General features: G+C 36.3%; 1 pseudogene; it reads left to right on the top strand.

Annotated features, from left to right (window-relative positions):
• Positions 1-6,575: 6,575 nt before the first annotated feature.
• LOC120595179 (uncharacterized) lies at positions 6,576-6,694 on the top strand (annotated as a pseudogene).
• Positions 6,695-7,331: the final 637 nt, after the last annotated feature.

Genomic DNA, 7,331 nt, shown 5'->3' with positions numbered 1-7,331 from the left:
ATATTTTAGGTCCCATTGTTTTAAAATTAGAGAAAGACTGCAGTGAACCAGCTTATAAATTTCTATTTTTGTTAACTTAGAGAATAAAAAAAAGTTCTCCCTTACGGCTTTTATCAAAAATCTGTGAATTGGCAGAGTCTCAGAAACACAAGAAATTTGAGAAGAAATTTTATTAGGATATTTCCAGACCTTAATGGATTTCTGAATGAAAATACTATCAACATGGTATTAATGGTGTTAACATGTAAATATGTTAATAATGATCTATTATTTCTAGAATGAGACATTAGTTTCCAATTTGTTATAAATGAAAGACTGAATCGTTTAATTTAAATTTTACATCATCTGACAAAAGGGAATTCTCACTTAGAGACTTCATAAAGCAAATAAACCAATTGAAGTTTCCATTATAGAAAACTATATGTGTTGTACTGGTGACTTGTCCTAACAACCAGCATTGTGGTTTAGCTTCTTATTTATTCTGTACATAGACAATCTCTTCAAAGTATAGATTTAGTAATGAGGATGATACTAATGTCATACTATATGGTAGATTTCAAGCCCAATATGACCAAAATTGGCCAACTTTACCAAGAAAACATGAAGAAAGGTTTCCATGGTTTCAGAGAATCAATAGTGCCCTCTAAAGGAAATCCATGTGAGGTACATTCACTGTTCAAGTTTAATTCAGCATTTGTTCTACCAAAATGTTACTTAATTGTAATTCACAAAATGGATCCAAAGTTATAAAAAGAATGCAGGCCAGCCCTAGCCATAAGTGTGATAGGTAGCTGCCCAAACCAGTCTGGAGCAAAATGACCATTCTTTAGCCCTAGGTGCTTCTGCTAACTGTGAGCTATTATCACCATGTTTGTGGAAAGCTCCTGAAAGGGAAAAGGTGATGATTTCTGAGTTGAGAGATGGACATCCTGGACTCTGAGAGATGGGTAATTCAGAGGAGATCCAGGTAGCTGTCTTGGGAAAATGTGCTACACTGAAGGGAAAATGTGTTAAATTGAGTGCTAAGGAGGCCTTGTTAGGTTTTTGCCCAGGGCCAACTCTGAAAACCTATACATTGGGAAGACTGCCAAGTCAGCTGAATTAGAAGAGGACAGGCAGTGCAGGCTGACTAATACACGTGAAAATTAAAAAGAAAAAAGCGATACGAAACATTTATGGATTTTTATTTGTCCATCTAATTTTGTGGTTCTTACTTGTTTCCTTTGTCCATTTTGCATGATACACAGAAAATTATTCATAAATTGTTTGATAAAAGAAATATTGGACAAAACTTGACATCGTTATTATTGATTAGGAGCAGGATGAATCTCAGAGACTACTATCTGTCTTAGAGACATAAAAAGTCAGTAAGTACAGATGACTGTTAATTCCAGACATAAATTCCTGCTACAGGATTATTATTATCATAAAGAGATGGTCAAGAATGGAGTTTAAATATTTCTTGTTACCAAAACTATATATGTACAGCACTGTGTACATTTTTAAGACTTTGCCTTCAGAGTTCAGGTCCTGTTTTATCAGACAATAAAGATCATAGGTTAGGCTGGCACTTACCACATACATCTGTAGCATATGTGATAGCCTATCCTGCACATTAAAATATAATACTTCACCTGAGTCTCATGATAACCTTGTGAAGTTAGCAGGGCAATTATTATAATAGCAAAGCAAGAAAAGAAATCTCATAGAGCATAAGTAGGATTACCTGGGAAAATAAATTTTCTAATATCTGTTTTTTTCTACTTATTGATTGGGAATATTAAAACACTTGAAGATATTTTAGGTTAAATATTAATAGAAATTCAAATATCTGCCGAGATGATATATCAGCCACAATCAGCAAAGCTGTTCCTTGGCTTTGAGGACAATCCCGATTAAATGGCACATTTCAGCAGAAGCAGCTGTGGTTAGCAGAGCAAGGTGATAGTACTACACCATCTTAATTGGATATAACACATTAGTCTGAAGAAATCTGAGTTATGGCAAATAAAGTCATTCTTAGCAGGTTCCTCAAACTACGGGCAAACTAAAAGGTACATCAAATTCAGAGCAGCAGGCGTGTGGGAGCTGCTGGAAGCAGTTGGCTCAGTTATATTGACTCACAGGCCTCCTAGGATGCATTTTGAACCTCGCAGGCTAAAGTTAAAAGGGTTTTTAAATGTTCATTTAGGTTTCCTTTCCAAATGGCTCTTGGAAAAGACAGATCCCAGAAAGTATAGATTCCTTTAAATCTCTAGGGCCGGAACACAAATGCCTCCTCCTATAATTTATTCTTTTAGCTAAGAGGTTATTTTAAAGTAGGTGCCAAAGATGTACTTCTAAGAAGTGTATCACCATCACAGCATGGCACAGTGGCTGGCTGGGCAGGAATCGTAGAACTCTTTAGGTCTGATTGTCCTGTGTCAGTGTGCAGTGGAAAATGCACAGCCTTCCCCCAGCATTTTCAAAATTCCCTTCTGGAACCAAGGCCCCGCTTCCGTAAAAATGGTTCTTGTTAGAGTTTGCTGCTCATGGGGCTTCTGGATGGGTGAGAAATAAAGTTTCTAGCCTGGGCAGCACCGAAACAGCCTCAGTACAAGAGAGGGTCAGAAACTGTCTGCTTTCAGTGCCTCAGCCACTGAGCAGAAACAGTGGTTTCTGTTTTATGCACTAAACTCTGAGGCCAGAACCTGTGGCCCTGAGGAGGGGGCTATCAAGTTTTTACTGTCCCCATAACAGCTGAGTCTTATCACTGTCATAAACCGGCTCCACTTGTCCTGTTAATTATTCTATTGCTCTGTATGGCTGTCAGTACTTGGACACACACATCTGGCACAGACAGTGACTCCACAAAGTGAGCTGGGCAAGTATTACTATCCTCACTTTGCTGCAAGAGAAACTCAGGGAGAAAATGAATAATTGGTCCTGAGAACACTCTGCTGGCTAACAACCCTTGGCTGCTATCCTGTAAGCCAATGCTCTTTGCTTATATCATGTATCCACTCTCTTTTTGGTCCTGTGCCACGTGTCAATGAGGCAATCTGATAAAATAACTAACACCAATGAGAGAAGATCAGTTCTTTTTCTTGGTCTCTCCTCTCTAAGATCTTTTTGGAAACAATGTCTTAAAATGTACACTGTCTTGGTGAGAATTTAAAGCTAGAAAAAAACCCAGAATTTTCTGGTGACTTTCCGGGATGATGAAAAGCAGTCAGCAAATGTGCATCTTTTAAAGTGTCTCGTGGAGGGTGTTCAGGAACACACCCACAGAGCTTTTGGCTGTTCAAGAACACTGGCTAAGATCATAGAACTCTGCTTTTCAGGTCTGGGTATGGGAAGACAGGGCTTGGGTACTACATCAGTTAGATAAAGGAATGTGACCTATATATGTGAAAACTGTCAGAGCATTCTTGTTACTCAATAATAGAGTCATTCAGGATATGTTTCTTATGAACAATGCAGCAATTAGTCTCACAAATTTTATTTCTATTTTACTGGATTTGACCACTGTTTTGGTGACCAGAATAATAGCAGGAACAGTTTGGGAACAGTTTTGAAGTTCTGTGAGAAAGTACAAGGGAAGAAGCTGACAGGAATCAATGGGACTGTTTACCTAAATGAGCCTTTGTTCAGAATATTCATGGCAAAGCAAAATTGCTTACTGGGTCTTCTGATAAAGAGAAAGAAAATAAATCCTGAGGACTGTTCTGGAGTCTTACCCATTACAAGGTTAATCACTGGAGCATTTGGCCTTCATTAGATTAGTTCACCCCAGTAGTCTAAGATTCTGCCAATTGGGAAACTGTAATTTTCCTGAGCTCCCAAGACTGAAAAGCTAAAAATGACACTCCCCAGGGTTCTGGATGCAATGAGGCAAAGGCTATCTTCCTTCAGCTTGAGGCATTTTTTTCCTGCTGATAACCAAGACTATGGAGTCTGCCAAATATAGTCTCCAGCTGCAGCAGGGGCCACAAAAGCCAGACTCTGGGCTCCCATGTCCAACTATTGCGATAACGGTGGCTTTCCATTTCCAAATATGGCTTTCAATTCCCTGAATTGCAGCTGAAATATCATGTTCCTGAGGTCAGGAGGCCTCCTGGTTGTGACAGAGGAAGTGGTGCTCTGGGAGTCAGTCACAGAAGCCCAGTCTAGAGCCTGCTCCTCCAGTTTTTCCACTTTCTGAAGCACTTCCTTCCTGGTGTTAAATCCTTTCTGTTCAATATCTCTAGTTTTTATTTTATGCACTAAACCTTGTTTGATTGATATACAAACTACTAGGAGAAATAAAAAAGACCTACAGTAAATATATCCTGTTGACATTTTCATTTCAGTAATAAAGAAAATCTAGGCAAACAAAGAAGTTACTGGGGAAAGAAATTTGAATTAAAATAATAGTTCTCTATTTAATGTTAACTACATACCAAGAGAACTGGAGTGGTATTGAATTTAGGAAATGATGTATGCTCCTTTTAAAGATTCAAAAAATGTAATTGTATAGTACAAACTGAGAAGCTTGCAATAAAGAAGCATGCTTAATTTTGTTTGTCCTTGTATTGCTCGAACTCATTTAGAATGGCACTCATTATCTGGGAAATGCTAATTGACTTCAATTTGAGGGAAAATATATAGTCTTAGTAACTATTCTTAAAGTAACTTGGTACTTTATAGTAATTAACTAAGGAAATATTTGAGACACTAAAAGAAAAAGAAAAATTTGAAAAGCAAAGACAAGGTACAGAAGAAAAGTCAGCAACCAGTGAAACCAATAAAATAGTTAGCATCTAAATAATTGTCAATATGATTAATAAACTTAATATTCATATTAACCAAAAGTCTTGAAAGGGAAAATAAAGTAAAATAATAATAGCAATATAAATTTAAATTCCTATAATATTTCAACAGAAAATTAAGAGGTAAGAAAGGAAGAATGAAGAAAGTGCTAATTTTTATATTCTGCCCAGAGGGAGGTCAACAGATTTGGATTCATTTTTAATGCTCATAGAAAACTTTAGGGAATAACTGAATGGATAAATACATATGTATTTAATGCTAAGGTGATATAAAAGAATTAGGGTCAGTTGCTTTCAAATCATTAGTAGAGAAAGAGAAAGAAAGAAAACCTAATAAAGAAAAAAATCAAGAAATATTAGATGGCAAATGTAAAACAAGACCCAGTCAGTAGTAACAACTCTAAATGTAAAAAGCAAAATCGCTTATGTTGGCTTTTAAAGAAATCCAACTATATGATGCAATATATAGAGAGGTCAAATTATGTTGTACACTTGAAAGTTAAAAAATATTATAAACCACTGTTAACTCAATAAAATTAAATTATGTTAAATAAATACACAAAGCAACATGAAAAAATCCAACTGTATGTTCTTTATAAACAATCTATCAAAAATAATATAGAAAGCGTAAAATAAATCAAGGATGAACAAAGATATTATGAGAAATACAAACCAAAGAGAAGTAGGAGGTCTTGCTATCAACACTAAAATGAAATTCAAGGTAAAAGAAATTAATTGGAGAAAAAAAAGAGATTTTAATGTTGCTAAAAATTACACAGTTATGACAAAGGGGAAAGACACCACTTTTCCCCCTATGAGTGCCGGGCTCCCCTCCCCTAGTCTCTCACAATTGTTAAGGCCCAAGCCTCCAGGAGTGCTTTCTCCTCAGGTCTCATACATATGCTCCATCCACAGAGATGACTTATTTGATGAGTGAAATAAAAGGATCATTGCGCATTGTTGGACAACTCTCTTTGGCATGCTCTCTTAGAGCTACCTACCTAAAAACACAATCTATTCCATGTGGAAACCTTCTTGGAACATAGAATAGTACCATTAACACGTGGCATTGGAGAAATTCAGCCCCTCCCCACCCAAGCCACTAGAATGAATAGTAAAACAGTGTGCTTGCTATGCAGACACAGCTTCATGATATACTTCCCAGCATGTTCTTTCAACCTCAGTGTTGCCCCTATCCCCACTATCTAGAAGTTCTGGGCCCACTACCTTTTCCCATCCTAGCTATTCCATTCATTAATAAATAAAATGAGTAGTAGAAAGTCTATTTTGGCTATAAATTCAAGCTAAATCCTTCAATTAAGTTTAGTATGCAACAAAGCTAATATTTAATCCCAGTCTGATTTCTGAGTATCTTTCTCAATTAGTTTATAAACTGGAAAGGAGAGAGCTGTGGGTAACTACACCCTCTAAACCTCCAAAATGGGGGCCATTAACTTTAATGAAAATACATTAAAGCAATATATAAGAAGAAATTGACAAAATCACATTCTAAAAGGGAGGCTTAAACATTCTCTTTCAATCCTTAACTGAACAAAAGGACAAAGAACAGAATAGAAGATAGGGAATTTGAACAAATAATAAGAAATTGAATGAAAAGATACATTGAAATTTGTGTTCTGCAGAGAAGATGTACATTCTTTTCATATATTCATGGAAAAATCTATGAAATTTGATTATGTGCTAAGCCCAAAATAGAATCTCAATAAATTCCAAAAAGTGACAATTCTACCTGCTATATCCTCTGATTATAAAAATAAAACTGGAGTCTATGGCCATGACACTCTGAACAAGCCCGATCCCATCTGATCTTGGAAGCTAAGCAGGATCAGACCTGGTTAGTACTTGGGTGGGAGACCACCTAGGAAGACCAGGTACTGTAGGTATAAAAAATAAAATAGAAAAATAAGGGATTGTAAGCTGACAAGGTCTTTGCAATCTGTGAGGTTAACCAAGGGTTGCCTCGCCTAAAATAAAATAAAATAAAAAATAAAACTGGAAATTAACAATATGAAACAATAGTAAAATTTTAAATAGATTAGAAATATTAGGTAATTTTAACCTCCTGTCAAAGGGACAATTAAAATCAGTTTCAGAAAATTAAAATAAATTATATCAGATACCTCATATATACCTCATATCCTTCTTGGTCTCACCTCTGATTCCATCTATATTTATGGCAAATATTTCCACATAGATTTTAACCCATTTTATGCAAATAGCAATGAACCTCAAGGATGAGTCATAGTCAGCACTCATGGATTCTCAACCAGGAAATATGGGGCAGTTAAGGCCTTCAACAAAATGGGGATGAAAATCAGTGGAGAAATACTTCCTTTTGTCTTTTGGGGAGACAATTCTATGAAACATTCAGTATAGCCTTCAGAATGTCCCTATAGGATCAAGGATCATTTTCCTATAGGATTATCAATTCAATAATGCATGCACGCGATGGAGTTCCCTCCTTTTCCTGTTTCTCTCACCCTGATCTATCACTCCTGCTTCCTGGTATCACTTCCCAAA

This window comes from Pteropus medius, unplaced genomic scaffold (assembly GCF_902729225.1).
Source record: "Pteropus medius unplaced genomic scaffold, Ma_sr-lr_union100, whole genome shotgun sequence".
NCBI classification, from domain to species: domain Eukaryota; kingdom Metazoa; phylum Chordata; class Mammalia; order Chiroptera; family Pteropodidae; genus Pteropus; species Pteropus medius.
The sequence above is the reverse complement of the archived record's forward strand: the minus strand, read 5'-3'. Positions and strand labels throughout refer to the sequence as shown.